Below are 18,289 nucleotides of genomic sequence, written 5' to 3' on the forward strand. Positions count from 1 at the left end.
CCTTGTACAAAAGTTTATTTTTATAACTATTCCGTTTATTTTGGACGATCACCTCAAAAATTTAACTATTTAAACTTCTCACGACATTTTAAATTACACCACATTATATAATACACGTGGTAAAAATTTTCGTTATCAAATTTATTTTCATATTTCATCATGCAATCTTTGGTTCATTATAAATTTTCGCAAATAAAATTTTTTTTTTACATCATACGATTTTTCGCCTTTTAAAATTCTTATAATAGTTTTGCCATGATTTCTCAAGAAAGTCACAAACTTATAGTTTGTAATCTTCTTGAAACCCTCATGCAAAACTTTATATAAATTTTATGTTAAAGACCAAAAATCGTTACTTGTAAATTCTCGAATTGCAATGCCGGACATTTTAACTTATCACGATATTTTCGCTGCACGATGTTAAGTAACGAACTTGGTAAAAAAAATAAATAAATAAAAAAAAATTCATTACGCAACTTTGTATTCCCAAAAATGACACTCATCATTTAATGTTTGATACCTCATAACAAATTTTAACATTCAATTTACGTATTTTAAATTTCCTCATTAGCAAAAAAATAAATAAATAAATTTATTGTAATCTTTATAAAAAAAGATTGTGTGATTCACACGTTCGGATCTAAAAAAAAAATTCTATTTATATAATATATTATATATATTCATATATATATATATATATTAACTTGTAATTTTTATTATCAAAATCTTCATGGATGCTTCAAACATTATTTATAAAATATGATATTTTCAATTTAATACCTATTATTAGTTAAAAAAAAATAAAAAAATCTCCCTAGACTCAACCAAGTTTTCCAAACACCCGTAATCAATCTCAAACTACCGCCTTAAATCAAACCACCCTCCCACTTCAAAAGCTTTCCCACGTACTCAAGTCTCTCCTTAATATGAACGAAATCTGAACATCCAAAAGTATACCCTCACCAACTCAAGCACCATGCAAATCCAAGATGTACAACATTAACCCAACAAAAACCCTAAATACCGACACTTTTACGCTATAAAAACCTATCCAACTCACTATCCAAATACTTCAAAGACACCGACAAACACACCCATAAAATGCCTTGAACATATAATAACCAAAGTTTACCCAGCTATGACTCAAATCCTTCGACCCATGCTATGTCAATTCACCAAACCATATCGCCACATCGTTCTCATCCAACCATAGAGTTTGATATCAAAATAGCAACCCAAACACTCCTTACAAAATACTTGTATAAACCAAATCTCAACCCAAACTAGCCAAGATCAAAATTATCTAACCCATCAACTTAACCCGAGCTCAAATAAGCCAAACCTCACCTATTAGCCCAACCACTACTCACACAAATCATCCAAGCCTAACCCACTCAAAAGACCTAAACTCAACAAACCCCATCGATTCAACTCAAGAACACTCAACAATCCAAGCCGACCTAAAAACTCTCACTCTTCACCAAATTTCCAAACCATTCACCATCCGAAGCCTAAAACCTCTCCATACACACGCAAGCTTCGCTTTACCCTTAAATTTTATATATATATATATATATATATATATATATATATATGTATACCTACATACAACTAGTGTATTTATAACAACCTCATGTGTTTAAATAATCATTTATAGATTATAAACTCTTTCAAGAGTAACGGTTTGCATGTTATCTCCATATTTTATAAATTATCTTTGTAAAATGTAATATTGTCATGACAACAAAATTTGATTGTGAGGATTTGCTTTCAAAGATTATTAAACGATTATATGAGTGATTTCAAAGATCATAAATATTGTCACCTAAGGTGATAAATCTCAAAAAGACTTTATAATTACGAGGTTTCGTTTTGAATGTTGAATGCGGGATTTATTTAGTAATAAATTACAACTTTCACCATATTGCATAAACTCAATGACAATGGCTTTGCAAATCTTTTGGGACGCGTTTATAAATATTTTATATTGTTACACAATTTTTTGTTCAATAACGATTTACGCAAACTATTACTTCTTATTATCGCAAGCATCATTTTATAAATATTTTTCATCACAACCGCTTTATGTATACAAATCCCTTTTAACAAATTGGGCTTACAAGATTTACTCTTGTTAATGAGCAAAACGTTTCTCTAGCTACGCGTTACCGCGATATATTGATATAATTATATTCATTTTCTTGGAAACGATTGAACGACTTTACTTAAGACCTCATTTGCAATTTTATTCTATTATACGCTACGCGATTTACATATTTCGACATTAATTCGAGTCTCACTATTATTGCGATTTTTTTCTTTTCATTTGATGAGATGTTTCGATGACAATATTATGCACACGAGATTTCATTTTGTGTTTCGATTATTTATGACCGAATTCAAGTTATTCAATAACAATTTGTGTAATACTTTCAAAGCCTCAATTTCGTTACAAATTTTGTTTATCTTTTAAACGATCTTTTCATGACCATGTTATTTATAATTTGAGCGTTTATGTAAACACGATTCTATGTATTATTCTGCATCATGTCATCTAATCTATTAAGCGGCCTATGTGTAGTTGTCCGCAAGTTTTGACGCTATTGGAAACCGTTTTTATAATGACGATTATATAAATGGTTTCACAATAGTGGCCGTATTCATGTTTTATCACATTTCAGCGATTGTTTTGGTTGTTAATAAAATACTATTTTATTTATATTGATACACGTATGCGTCACCCCAAAGAAATTCACCTCATTTCTCATGTTGTTACATTTCATGTCATCATATCCTCAAATACTTATAACCTCAAGTTTGTTCACGTATAAAATTCATTGTACGACATTATTGTTAATAGTAACGTTGTTTACCCCTACCTCATGTACTCACTTTCGGGTTTCTCATTTTCACTCTTTGGATCCTCATTTCACTTATTGGATTTCACATTTCCCTCTATCAGAGTTCTCATTATTAAAATTTCACCCATCAGATCTTATACTAATTTAGTGACGCGAATTTAAATGATGCATCATAATGAATTACTTATTCCTTCACGCTGAGGACATTTGACTTCAATCACTGTGCCGTAATTGTCTACCCTCGATTTATTTATTTATTTATTCGATAGTCTTTACTTATTTAAGATTTTCACTTTAAGATTATACCTTAAGATTTTAAATGTTTCCATTATGTACTCAATTTTTCCTACTTATTAAAAGGTCAATCTCGAAATTTTCAACCACCTGTACTGTTTTACCAATATTGGTAAAATTCAACAAATTTATTTACACATTTAATAGTTAAAAATTTCAAAATAAATATGTCTCTTGAACCACGCAATGGAACGAATCATGTGGACCATACGACGATCGAAATAATTATGGGTGCACACTTAATTATCGAAATCCCCGTATGGAAGTCATGGTAAGTATGGTTGTGTGCGATAACTCAGATACGAGGATGATGGCAGAAAAACGATAAAAATGCGAAATCATGATAAGGGCATGGTGGATACGCCGCTGGTACATCCTATATATAAGTGCCTTTATTATGTTTCTCATTTGTAACGTTTTTCAAATCATGCAAGGATTTGTCGTTATTCGTTTGCTTAAAATTTGTTCATGCAATTATCTTACTAAAGACAACATTCGTTAATAATTACTTTTTCTTTAAGTTTATTTTAATTTCGGGATGAAATTTCTAAAAAGTTGGGAATACTGTGACATTCATCAAATTTGAGTCTCGAGCTATATCCGTATTGTAAACTTTTATTTTGTAAAACCGACTCAAACATTTTTAGAACCTAAATTAATTATTATATTATATTATTATGTATCTCGATCACCAATAAATCGATGTTTGTCATATTATAGAGTCGTTAAGACAAACATAAGGGGTTTAAAATGATTTTCGTAAACTAGTTATAAGCTTTAGAAACCTTTTAACTCGTTTTAAACATTGATTGAAATTTGAGGGGGATGTTATGAAAATATGCATACATATATAACAAAACCAAACCCTAACATTAACATAAACACTCAGCCGCCACCCCTCACCTCCTTGCCGTTTTCCGGCGACCGGAATCGGAATCCGGCGACCTCCGGCACCACCACTAACCCCACTCTCTTCCCCGTTCTCCACCTCCAACACACACATACACAACACAGCCGTCCTCCTTCCTCTTTACCCTCTCCGGTTCGTCCGGCAACCGGAAAACCGGCCTCGGTGTCTCCGACGCACTCTCTCTCCCTCTCGCTGCACTCTCCTTCCCTCTCTTGTCTTCTCCGGCGACGGAAAACCATACCTCAACCGTCTCTCTCTACCTCCGTTCTCTCTCTATCTCCGTCATCTCTCTCTCTGCTCTCGGCTCTCTCCCTCTCGCTCTCTCGTTTCTCTCTCTCTCTCTCTCTCTGATGCGCTTTTCCAGCGCGCCTCCGGCGGCCGGAATGGGCTCCGGCTACCTTTGTTCTCCGGCAGCCTATATCCCCGACGACCCTGCTCGGCTTCGACGATTGCTCTCGGTCAAACATCATATGGTAAGGGATTTAGAGTTCTTTCTATCGTCTTTATATCTAACAAATTAATCGGTAAACGAGTCCGAGTCCGATTCCTCCTTAAACCGATTTGGAGTGTATTTTTGGTATCATTATTATTAATAACATAAATCTTATTAAAACTCATTATTGTTATTATTATTATTATTAACAAGATTATTATTATTATTATTATTGCTATTATTTTCTTTTAACAAAAAAATTTTGATTATCATTATTTTCACAATTATAGATTATTATTATTATGATTATTATTATCATTATTATATGATTATTAAGGAGTATTATTTAAATCTAATATTGTTAATATTATCTATTTGTTATAGAGAACCGAAACCCATGCCGGGCCTAGTTGCCGTTTAACAACATCGTTACTTGAGTTATATTTTTATCACTAATACTACTATTACTACAATGTTATAAGTAAGTTATTATCATTAATATGGAATATATAATTTTTATAATAGTAATAATTATTATTAGTAAAATTCAAATCTATTAATAATGTAATCAACAACAAAAGTAATTATTATTATATTTGTTATTATTATTATTATTAGTTTTAACAACAATACTCGAGTGGTTGTATATTTATATATCATCAACATTATCTTATATATCTATATATACATATATATATAACACATTTTAAAATCATTATTATCATTTCTATCTTTAATATTAATAATATTATTATAAACTTTATTATAAATTCATTTTTATAAAACCGAACTCTTGATTTAAAACCCGTCTTGTATCTATTTCATATTGGTTTAGTTATTTAAAAGCCCAATAATATAATATTATTTTACTTTAAATTACCAATTAAGTACAAGTCCCTAATCGTTAAGAAATTAACCGGCAACCCGATTAATAACCGAACCTTCTCGTCCAATGTTTCAAATGTAGTTTCAACTAAAGTTCAAGTTCATTAATAAATTTTATTTATTCGTTTTCATTTAGCTTTCAAGTTGGATTCGTTCATTTCGTTCGCAAGCTTTCTACATTTCGATCGTTTATTACTTCTCGATTCGTCAATTGAGGTGAGTACATTTCATCCCCCGTTTTCCCTTTTATGTTTTGGAGGCAACATGCATACTTATTCAAAACAAGAATGATTTATTATACATTTTTCTCAAACCACAAACTTTAGGGTATATGATACTTGGAATACTTGCTCTTTTGTGTGTTATATGCCTCATATGCTTTACGTGCGCGAGTGTTTATTTTTATGTTGTTGTTGAACCTCATTAAGTATGATCATACGCTCCCCTAACTACTTAGCCTTGTGCTAGTAGAATAGGGCCTCATTATCCGAGTATGTCGGTTGTTAACGATTAGAAAGGATCCTCATTACATATGTTTTATATACCACGATTGATGCTTTTATTTATGGTCTCATATACGTTTGTGGATTTCGCTCATATTATATATACTCAAACTATGAAATTGCTCACCAACATACGTGTTGACAAAATATTATTTATGCATTGTTACAGGTTTGACTTTTATCGACTTGAGGACTTGACGAAAAACGTTACCAAGACTATTAGGATATTAGTAAAACGAACAATATATTTGTTTACTTGTGTTCAATTTGTTTGTATGACCAAGATGTGTTGTTTATTGATTTTATGAAATAAATGAGTTGATTAAATATTGTCACTTTAATAGTGTCTTGTGTTTTGGGCAATCGGTTGCACCCCGGCATGTTCCGCCTTTGGTCGGGGTGTGATACATATCAAGAAACAAGTTGGGCAGCTCTCCACCTTTGCTGCTTTCCTCCTTCAAAATTAGAGTCTTGATGCTCACTCACTAATAAAGGTTAGGTTTTTTTTATGGTTAGAGCATTAGCTTGCATATATCTATAACTTTGTTCTATAACTTTCAAAGTATTGCCATTATAATATATAATGCTGTGTATTTTTGCTTATATTTCATGTGTTCGAACACGTCAATACAATTTATCTGCATCGAATTCCAAGAGGCACATTTCGTTTGATAAAGAAAATATCAACTCACATGAATTTTAAATCGCACTTCATCGTTTCCCATTGTAAACATTACAAGTCCACTGAGTAACATTACCACTGGTAAGATTCTATTAATGTCTCATAATAGTTTACATAATACACAAATTTATAACATTGATATACTTTGCATAAGATGTTTGATTACCATTTTGAAAATTGTCACAATACCATCATAAATCAGGTGTGTGTCTAGGCTCGAACTAGACACACACCTGAGTTATCAATGCCTGATTGGTTGTATATGAATTATCTCTAGACACACACCTGATTTATCAATGCCTGATTGGTTGTATACGAATTATCTCTACCACAAACACCAGCAGATTTATTAATTTAAAATTTTGTCACATGTAGGCTACTTCGTTGGTGGTCAACAGGTGAAGGAAGCCAAGAAGAAGAGGCACAACATTACCACGGGTTCAGGGTAAGTGATTTTAAACTTTCCAATGACGTCTCTATTCTTATGTTTTCATATTTAGGGTTCATTGGTTAAATGTTTCTTATCTGGCATCACTTCATATCTAAAGTAGATTTAAATAGTGGTTCGTAAATCTTAATTGTATTTTCCACTTAGTTAATAATATTGTATTTCAACAACGTATCAAAATTTTTATATGTTTTGCATAGTTATAATGCTTTTTGTGGTTATCCACCTAAAGAAGGATCTTGCTGAAGTAGGACAGTGGACAAAATCCTTCTACACTTCTATGTTAGACGTTTTCAGTTTTTAGGGAGTAATTTGCTTATTGGATGTCATGTGGAATTAACCAGTAATCTCAGTTTGGAATCATTCTAACGGTCTAACCTTACATTGATGAAAGTTTCATTTTAATTATAATCGTCTTTGTGATTATGCTCTTGTAAAAGTTTCATTTCAATTATAATTATCCTGTTTTTATAATAAATGAGACGGTCCAAATGGGTTCCGATAAAAAAAAGTTTAACGATCAATATTTATAAGACGCTGATACTTAAAAGGTTAGATTATAATTCAAATACCATCTTTTTATGCTGCAGGGCTTTTCATTTGTACTGATAGTTGGTATTTTGTTTCGGGTTGTGTGGATTGGTTGACCACTAAGAAAATTTGAAGATGCAAAATATGGCTACTCACAAAATCAAAGTCATGTTCTGGTGTATAGTGTCTATCTAAGTGCTCTCTTTTTTTAGTTTGGTGTTCACTGATCAGTTTTTAAGTTACTACTATACTCAATTGTTGAGTTGTGTTAAGCTTATGCTTACTTTTAGGTTTTAAGTTGCCACTACCTACTAATTTTTTTTGTTATCTATTATTCAAATTTATTTCTCCAACCCGTATGTCACACGAGTCACTAACCTATAATGATATATAACAAAATCATGCAAGGCATCGGTTAAAGAACGAGTGTTTTTTTTTTACTTTGTCTTAGCTTTGATGAGGTACAATAAAATTTTTGATTATGTGTATATGTAGTTTCTATTTTGAATTTTGCAATTTGACATTGAATTTGAATACAAGATATACTCAACAGGTTATGCTTATGTATTTGTATTAGAATTGAGTAATGTTAGAATGTGTTGAAATGTGTCTGCAACTAGATACAAGATAAGTTAAATACCCTATTAGAATGGGTTGAAACAGGTCGGGTTCATCTCAAACACATTTTGCCTAATAATATGCAAAGTTTGTGTCGTGTATGATTTCAAAATATAATATTTCAATAATATTATGATCTTTTTTAATAAAAGGGTTTTTAATAAAAGGGTTAGTGTTTGTCATTTATTTATATTAGGAAATGGCAATGTTAAAATGAGACGTGAATGCTCTAAGACGCATGTGTTATGATTCCACAAGAGGCAAGAACAACAAGGTCATTTTAGCATGTGTTTTGAATGGTTTGTTGGATCATGTGTTTGTTTTGATAAGATTGTTGGATCATCTACAGGAACAACAAGGCTCCTCAACTGAGGACTGCTTAAGACGCATCGTTGTCGGCAATACATTCTTAGACAACCTTCTTTAAACCGGTAATCAACATATTAGAATTACGTTTATTTGTTGTTTGATATTAAGATTATTAGCATTCCTAATTTTATATTTCATTTATCTTACAGGTTTGTCGTTGTACACACGCACACAATATATATATATATATAGGATGAATATCATTATATAACTGTTAAATTATTTAAGAACTTGAAAAAACCCTTGAAAATTAACGTTTTTTATAAAAAAAAAATTGTATGTTAATGTTATTTGAGTGTAGTTTTATCAATTTTTATATCTATATTTACGATTACAATTTTGAATATTAGTTTTTATACATTTATATGTTTTGTTTTACACCTATGTAAATTTGTTAGTACATAAATTTTACACATATGTAAACTTGTGATTAATATATGTAGTAAATTTTTTTTTATATTAAATATGATAAATATACTCTTAAATAATGTTAATATATAAAAAAATTAAAAAATTGTTTGCTTGTTTATAGTTCCTAAGAGTTCTTAACTTTTTTAGAGTTCTTAAATGATACCAACCCGTGTAAGGGTTTATATATATATATATATATATATATATATATATATATATATATATATATATATATATATATATATGGGGAAAGTTCATGTACATTTTGATCTTAACATGAGTACGTAAGAAATAACGCCAATTTATTTAAAAATGCGAACGTAAGAAACAATACCAATCTACATAAACAATGACTTATAATAACAAAGAAAAGAACCTAAAAATTACAACAAAAGAATCAAAATCAAGAACAAAATAATAACAGCATATACCAACAAATACTTATAACAGCAAAAGAAAACATCTAATAATAACAACAAAATATAAATAAGCAAATACTTATAACGTCTCATAATCGAAAATTAGCAAATACAAACAAAAAATAGCAGCAAACATCTATAAAATTAAACATAATCATAACAACAAATTGGTTCTCACCATTTTCATGTTAAGAATAAAATGTATTTGATCATGTTTCTATATATATACATATATATATATATATATATAGTATATATAGAAAATAAGTAACCAAAAGCCAGTAGAGGACATCGTAAGAGTCTGACATCAAGTTTTTCAGAAAACTAAATTATTAGGCAGACATTGACTGTAATCTAGTTTCGCTCAAAGTCTGATAAAAATTATCGAAAACGGACTTCGTTGGACTAGATAAATTACGCTTTATGTTAAACTTTATTACATAAACCATAAAATAAACATTATTATTTACCAACCCTTACCCCCTTCTCCTAGCCCCCCCCCCCCCCCCACAATTGACACCTCACCTCACCAACTCATCATCCTAATTATTATCCTTCTAGATAATGATGTGTTGTAATCAAACTAAATAACCCACTTGCCCTCTAAATCTTCCACTCATCAAACCTATACTCTCCGTCCCTCTCTCTTAACAACCATCGGCCGAACATTCTCACCTCACACATGCAATTCAAAATCAAACAATAAACACACACATAATCAAGAAATCATGGAAGATTAAATCAAGAATAAGAAGATTAAGATATTAAGGAGGGTATATGAAGGAAGAACACCAATATCACACCATAACATCATCAATCTCATCTTCCAAATCTCCAAGAACTAGTAAGTTTGATTTAAGATTGATTATTAGGGTTGAAAGTATTAGGTTTGTTGTTCTTGATTGAAGCTTGAAAGTTTGATTTTAGGTGTTAATGATCTTTTCATTATTTGATAAAAACTTGAATAAACTTGATGTTAGGGTTTGATGTTAGAATGGATTTAGGATAATTATTGATCATTAGTTTGTTAATATGAACTTGAAACATTGAAAAATTGTTGTTAGGGATGAACAAACAAGAACTTGTTCATAAGTGAAAACTTGGGGATTTTTATATATGGGAATAATTAAGGGATTTTGGATGGATTGATGAATCAATAAGTGTTATGGAATAATAAAATTGAGAATGAAATAGGATATATGCTAGTAAACTCACTAAAACCTTTTATTAGTTCTTGAAGATTGTTAAAGTTACTAAATAGGGAAACTTTGTTAGAACAATACTTAGAAAATTTATGAAAATCCATAATTTTGTAAATTAAATGATTGATTAAAGATTGGTAAAGATATTAATGATGTAAAAATGATAGATTAGAAATATTGGAATCATCTAAAAGAATCACACTTGAATTTGTTGAAAAAGACGTTGTTTAAAATCATGAAATTTAGATTCTTCTAAAAGAGAATAAGAACATTTACTTAAAAGTGAAATTTTGGATTATTGTGAACTTATAAAATAGATTAAAGATCTGGACTTTTAAAAATATTTAATAATAATTGTATATATAAAAATAACAAGTTTAACTAGTAACATTGTTAATGAAAGCTAAAATACGAACTAGGAACCTAAAACTCGATTAAACGGGTCTTATGGATTTATTTGGTCAAAACTGCAATTTATGGTAAATTATATGTTATTATATGCGTGTTTAGTTCATAAGATGATTAGTATAGACTTGTGTAATTTATTTGACTCGTCAGTAACTTAAACGGTCGAAAAATCGGCTTTTTAAGCAAAACCGACACAACTATTAGGGACTGTTTTAGAACAGCCTCTAAAGTGTTAAAATACTCATGTATAACATAAGTTAATACATGAGACAAGGAAAATATGATAAAACTTAGTCCTAAACGGTTTGTGTCGTGAAAACCGACACGAAAACATTAAAAAGTTGATATTTTGAGAAAATATTAACAAAAAATGAAAATAATATATTTTCACAAGTAAACTTATAAAACTTGATTAATATCTAGGTAACAAGTATTTTTCATAATTTATAAATTACATTTTAAACGAAAAACCGAAATAACGCATTTTAAGCATAAAACCGATAAAACCGACAAAACCGACAAGTTTTGTGAAAAATAGAAGATTAATATTTTCTTAAAAATTTCCAGCAACTGAAACTTAAAATATTTTATTATATTTTAGTTGTTTATTAATTAATTTAATTAATTAAATAATAGTTAACGAAAACCGAACTATGTGTACTCGCTTATGTGCTTATGTGTATACTAGAGTAGGATTAGTAAATTAAACAAGAGTTTTGTATAAAAATTAAAATCAAGTTTTTATCAACAAAACGTGTTCTAATATAGGACACGGGATTTTTGGAAAAGCTTCAAGACAGTGACTTTCTCTATCGAACCCCCTTCGTTTTTTTTTTGAATGGAATCGTTTTTAAATGTTTTATTGTTTTGGGGGGAAAACATATTCTTTATTACATATTGATTTCATTGATATTTTTAAAGGCATTTTATTTTACAAACTGTGTCAAACGCGTGATGAGCCTAGTTGGCTAAATAACGGTTAACCCTAGAAAGGGGCACAGAAATATGGGTAGATCTATCGGGGTGACGCCCCCCAATTCCATCGCGTTGGGTTAGAAGTGGGCGTATTTTGAGTCTGGTATGTGTCAGGTTATCAACTATGATAGTCATACGTAATGTTGTATTCTTTGCTCGTCTACAACAACACGCTTTGTTTAAGAAGTAAAATGCCTATTATTATGTTGTATTCATACATTTCTTATTATTCACATAAGGCATACACTTATCTCTTAGGATAAACGTATTAACAACATATTGAGTATGCACACAGCCCCGAAAACATAACACATAAATGGGGCTAGAAACTCACCTGAATCCTGTTACGCTCTCCGTTAATCGTTATTCCCTTCTTGAGTTGTGCACGGCTAACTGTATAATATTTACATGTATCAATTAACTACTACTACTCATGTTGTATTTCTATCTTTATATAACCCACAACAAACGGGGGTCACGGGGTAGCGCCCCTGGCAGCGGGGTCTAGGGGCGGCAGCCCCTAGCAGGGTCCAAGGGGCAGAGCCCCTGGCTAGGGTCGAGCTGCCAGGTCAGCTTGGAAAAATTTTATTTACATTAACTGTCTTAACACATTTTCCATTAGGTTTTTAATTTATTTTCTAAGCGAACTTAACTTTAGGCGAAGTTAACTTGGCGAAGTTAAACTTAAGCGAACTTAGCCTTAGGCGAAGTTATTATGGGCGAACTTTTCGCCAGGCGAAGTTACAGTTTGGCGAACTTGTACCTCAGCTAACTTAACATCAAGCGAAGTTAATCAGTTAGGCGAACTTGCTTGCAAGCGAAGTTAAGCTTGCAGGCGAAGTTATGGCTTGGCGAACTTAGCTTGCAGGCGAAGTTAAGCTTGCAGGCGAAGTTGCCCAGCTGCGCCTCTGTTCAATCTTAATCCCCCAAAATCATCATCGTTTTACTGAGAAATCCATGGGCATGGTATTTGACTAACCCGCGATCATTCCTATGGTCGTTTTTGGTTAAGATTGGACCCGAAAACACGTAAAGTTTGGACCTTTAATTTCAGAAACGTTCAATACAATATCTACGGTTTATCTTAAACGAACCGTACATGTTTATGGGTTTATTAGGTTCGTTCTAGCATCAAGTTCGCTACTTTACGCTTCGTTTAGATCCGATCTATTATCGTTTCAAGTTTCATGGCAAACCGTCTATAAAAACATGAACTTTAAGATTGAAATCTTACCTTTATGTGTTCGGTTTGCGTGGTTATCTCGTATCTAGCTCGTATATCGAAGATCTAATAATGGTTGGCTTGATTTTGGACTCGAGTCTCGTTCTCTCTCTCTCGCGGCCGTGTGAGGTGAAGGATGTGTGTGTTTTTGAGTGTGTAGAGATTAAGATGGAATGAAATGAGGTTTAGGGTTTTATGGTGGTTTAGGAGGATATTTATACCTCTTGAAGCCCGTGGACCTAAAGCCCATTACCACTTAATCCACCTTAATTAATCTAAGTCCATGATCCGTTCTTTACTCGATATTAAATAAATTAATAACGCGAAATCACTAAACGTAACTTTCTTTATTTAACATTATAATATTTTAGGATGTTACATAATATTGGCAGCGGATTCTTAATGGGTATCACAACCGTCAATGGCGGTTTTGTTGTGGATACGGGTGGCGAAGAGTTGGTTGGAGGTGTTGTCAACTTGGTTTTGGAAGTTCCAATCACTATGCCGACAATCATGGAAGAAAAAAATGCGGAGGTGAATTGTTTTATCAAATCTCCTGTTCAAATTAAAAAGAAGAATATTGGCATTACCATGTTTGTGAATATGTCGGTGGATTTTTCAAATCAACCTACACTTTTGGTTAATAACCCACTAAGTGATAATGGTGGACCCCCACAAGGATTGACAAAAGGTCATGCATGGGATGCAACGTTGAATAGGTGCTTATTTCCAAACTTTTATAAAGATCAAGAAATATTTCCATCCAATGCTCCTTTCGACCCAGGTGGTGCATGTTCGGAACATGATGAGACAATCCGTGAAGTTAAGTTATTTAGACAGGCCGTGATGATAAATATAAATGGGAATCGGGTTGATGTTCCGTTTGACCCAGGTGGCTTGCTTTCGAAGGCAAAACTCGAGGACAAGTTTTTCAAAGAAGGGGAGTATGATGCAGGAGCATCCGGTCCATTAAGTCGGCCCGACTCGGCCCAAATGTTTATTTTTATTTATAAATAAAGTTGTTAGGTCTTTAGTTTCATTAGTTTTTTGATTGAAATTTATATTAAAGAACTTTGTTCTTGGAACCTTTGGTTCGGTTATCGGTCTTTGATTAACTAAAGTGTCATGAGCCATTTGAATGCTTCCGTTTCCGCATCACATACCCAATTATGAAAGCCCGTCACAAACCCGTCATATTTTAATCGAGTAATTACCTGTTAGGTTTCGGGTCTTCCCATCGGTATATCGAATAATATAGAAAATATTTAGAGCATTGTGACACCCGGCATTTTCAGGTTAACTCCGTTAACTAAACCCAGTTAAATTCTGTTGATTATGCCAGTAAACCCAGTTAGTTCTGTTAACTACGTTAATGAACTCTTATGCATGTTGTGTCATGTATGCATACATTTGAGTTAGTCGTGTCGTTGGTAACCTAAACAAAAGTAACTTGTTACACATGTTATAATAATAATATGTTACATGTACCTTATATGATAGGTATAATGTGTTATATGATCAATATGTAACATGACTAGTTGTTATATACTTATGTGATTTAGAAGAAAGTTAGATGATTAAACTTGTTACATTATATGATATGTTACATGTTATGTTACCTAGCTAGACCAATAAACCTTAGACAATATAATACATAGAAATGGTTTATAAAAGTTGTATCATATCACCTATTTTAATATAAAAGTTACCTAAGATTGAATTTTATTAAAGTGAGATTAAAAGTTTGTTATTAATTTAACAAGGAGTTACAAACTCTTGTTAATCAAACTTTTCCCTTTCATTTTTATCCATCTTAGCCAAAATCTATCACTCACACACACACAAAACACTTTTGCAAAAACTCTCTCAAATTATTCCCATACACAAGTATTGTTTTGGTGATTCTTGGAAGCAAGAGGATTGAATCTTTGGACTAAGCAATAGGTAAACATGATTAGTACATTTCTTTATTTATGTTTTTGATTTTGATTTATGGGATTAGTATCCAAATGATTGGATCATACGAATAAACAAAGTATGATCAAGTTTGATTTGTTTAAAAGGGATTTTTGTGTCTTGTTATAAAAGAAAAGATGGAATCCTTTTATATATAAATGTATTTTATAAATTTGGTATAATATTGGAAACCATGAGTTTTGATCATATAAAATGGTTCCTTAGTGATTTAGGATCATAGAGATATAAAAATCATGATTGTTGTAAGTTTTGATTTGGATCTGCTTGCTGACAGATTTTGTGATCTAGATTGTTAGTTGTATAACTTGTTGATACGATGGTATTTTTGATTGATTCTTGATTCTACGGTCAAGTACTTTGAGTCTAGTTTTTAAAAAAGTCAAAAATCCTAATTATTTGACATTGTTTGACTAGATTTTATTAATTTACAAAATCGGATTGCAATCCTGATTGAAAGAGAAATTTTCTGAGCTCTCATAACTCGTCCAACACTAGTTGGCACCGTTGAGCATGTTATGTAACTGAGGGGAGCGACTAGCCGATTGAAGATGGATCCTGATATAATTTGATGTTTTAGTTACCAATATGCAAGTTATTTTGGCAAGCTTAAGACATCCTTTCCAAACTTTGTTAGGAAAATTATTTGAATTGAAAACCTCTCTAGCGTTTCGTTGCAAGACCTCTAACCCTAGTGTATATGCGAAGTTTTATGAACCCCTTGCAAACCGACACATTGTTTGTGCGCCCCAGCTAAAGGTTCCTGTTGATATACTTACCCTGACCAATTGTTAACTCCCATTTTAGCTTAATGTTTTTTCCGACCATGACAAACTCTATAATAAGACCTTTCCATAAGGTGATCTCATTTTCTCGAGAACATTGGAAAACGTATTTTAAACCATTGAACTTCCACTAGAATGCAATGACTTTGAACAAGAATTTAACCCTATGCATGAATGGAACCATAACCCCCATAACAAAAATCTTTTAGAAATATCTTCCCTAAGACCCCTCATTGGCCAATATTTTTTTTAAACGCCAATTTTTATCACTCGCCTCATCTTGGCCCGTGAATTAGCTACTAGTATGGTCCTACCTCAACCCTCATGGAAATCGGTAACTTATTTATGGAACATGTCATAAAGCATTAAATCACTCTCTTAACTCATATCTCTAATGATATCTCCCTAGTGATTGAGTAATTCCCTATGATCCCTTATCTAGAAATTTTTGGCCTCGGAGCAACAATTCTTCATCGTCTGAAGTAACACCTTGATCGATGGCGAAAGCAAATAGTATAACTCATCTCATGTGCCTATAGTAACAACGACTCAGTTTCCTTACAAAACCTCCAACACTAACGCACCCTAGTTTGAGTCAAGCCTCAAATAGCCTAAGTATTATTGAATGCCCTCATGAGGGAATATAATTTGATTTTCCAATTTTCCATTAGTTCACGCTTGAACCCACTATCGCCAACAGCTTGCACGCAAATAATGAAGTGGTAAATCTCAAACCTAAACTTCAATACATCAACGAGGATGACCCCTAACGAGACATATAGATGAACTTTTCTTCTAGTAAACAAGGGGCAAAGTGATGGGCATACTCTCCAATAGTGGAACAACTTCCGATAATAACTTCGACCGTGACAAGCCTTAATTTGAATGAAACCCGAATAACAGTGTCCTCATTATGCCTTCTATTTCCCCCTAGGAACAAAGTTTAAGCAACAACGTATTTCTATTTCCGGGGTACCCTATACCGCACGACTGAGGACCAAATAGTTAACGTGAATAAGTCATGTTAGTTGGTGAAAGACCGTTCATCATCAAAACTCTCCTCTATCATATTAATCGAAACTGTTAGATCCGTAACTCACAAGGAACGACGAGTAACCGGTCATCCAACTATTCATATGGATTCATATTGGTCTATCTTATATTGAAAACATATACTCATCTTTTTGGCCTAAAGTGGAGAAGAAGAATTTATCTGTTACATTTGACATTGGCAAAATGTTGAATGGTTAGGATCGGTAATGAGAACTACCGGAGATGTGCTATTAGCGTGGTGAGTTAGCTGCGGTACACCCTATATATAAATGCTAACGGTATGTTGATTTTGGGGACATCACTAATCGTCTTTCCTACCTTGAGCATAGTTATATTCGCTTTAACCAAAATCGGTATTCACACCAAAGTGGTGGAGACATGAGCTACCTTACGACCTAGAAACGATCCGCTCTCGTTAGGAGAGATATTTTCTAAATATATCTTATTCGATGTTGGACTTGAACCCCAATGCCCGCTAGAGCGGAGGACAGGGGAAATCGTTTCATTGTGAATGATGATTAGTATTCCTACATAACATACATTAGATGCCCATCCGACCTAATGACTAAGCCTGCTGACCGAGCTAGGTGATGGCGTCTTTTCTTTCGATACCTGGAACTAGTTAAGGCCAGTCTCAATTAAATAACCCACTGGATATGCATTCTGCATTTGGTTAAACGTCATTAACGTTGGACCACGTCTCTCATTCTCAGTGATAGCGACAAACTCTTAGGCTAAAGCCATATCATGTCCCTTAAGGCCAGACAAATATAAACATCAGAAGACGCTTGACTTGTTTCAAACAATCAGAAAATCTCATTGAAGATGGGAGCTAATTTCCATTATCTCTATTATTAATTTATCCTAAACTCCTATAGGATGCAACACCATTTGGGGTAATCATAATTCGATTGACTAGAAATCATGGGTAGTAACAATAAAGAGGAAAGAAACGAACCTTTGACCATTCTTCTCAATTTCTAATATGGCAAGTATTTGATATTTACGATACCTAATTTTGGACTTCATTCAGTTAAAATGATTATAACACCGACTTCTTTTCACATACAATCAATTGCTTTATTTAGAGAGAATATGTTATCGTCACCTAAAATTAGCTAAGACTCCTATACATATCATTTGAATAGTATGTATAAGGTCTTAGAAATACTTTTGTATTGTATTGTATGAGATCTTTGTTAACAAGAGGTGACAGTTAACCCACATGATGAAACATATGCAATTAAAATAATTAAAGATTGCATGCTACTACATTTTTCATTTGTTTTTGTTTTCTGTTGGTGAT

Source organism: Bidens hawaiensis, unplaced genomic scaffold (genome assembly GCF_021521415.1).
Source record: "Bidens hawaiensis isolate Kalapana, Puna unplaced genomic scaffold, B.hawaiensis_p1.1 tig00049782_1, whole genome shotgun sequence".
NCBI lineage: Eukaryota > Viridiplantae > Streptophyta > Magnoliopsida > Asterales > Asteraceae > Bidens > Bidens hawaiensis.